Source organism: Arachis ipaensis, chromosome B04 (assembly GCF_000816755.2).
Source record: "Arachis ipaensis cultivar K30076 chromosome B04, Araip1.1, whole genome shotgun sequence".
Lineage (NCBI taxonomy): Eukaryota > Viridiplantae > Streptophyta > Magnoliopsida > Fabales > Fabaceae > Arachis > Arachis ipaensis.
In genome coordinates this window covers 120,502,477-120,503,231 of record NC_029788.2, presented here as the reverse complement: position 1 = coordinate 120,503,231, position 755 = coordinate 120,502,477, and positions in this window count along the sequence as shown.

The following is a 755-nucleotide window of genomic DNA, read 5'->3' as shown; positions in this document are numbered from 1 at the left end:
TAGTTCACACATATTACACATATATACTTCAAAATTCAGAATTCACATAATAAAATCAAGAGTTGTTTAAGTTTAATGATTCTTACCGCACCCACAAACAAAACAACTCAAGCCCGATAAGCTCCACAAGCAAAATCGAACCTAGAATACCAAATTCGACAAAATCTCATTATAAAGGTTCAAATTTCAAAATTCAAAAGGGGATAGAGAATTTGAGGTGGGATTGTGGCTTATCCGTGAAATTGATCCGATAAAAACGTAGAGCCCGACGCGCTGGACGCGTGATCGCAAACGGTGCGGCGATCGGAACTCGAACAAAGGAGTTATGGTGGTTTAAAGTGGAGGCGAGGGTTAGGAAGCTCTCCTCTCCCCCAAGGTTGTTCAGCGTGTTTCTTTGCTGAATGGGGAAGGAGATGGCTTCTATCCATTTAAGTGGTTAGGCCTGGTTCAACCGGTTCGGCCTATTCAACCCAATTTTGGGACAAAATTTTTGAAATTAGTGTCAAAATTCTTGTTCTGAAGAGCTCTACCCTATTTTAATATTAGATTTTCATTTTTAATTTTTCTAATTAAAATTTGATTTATTGACGAATTATTTATTAATTTTAGTGGGATTTACATGAAACATTAGGAATAACTTTGAAATTTACCCAAACGTTAAAGACAAAAACGATACTTTATTCTATTTAGTTAATAGGTTTTACATAAAGTCTAAATGTTGTCTATTTAATAAAACAAATTGTCAAGTCCAAAAT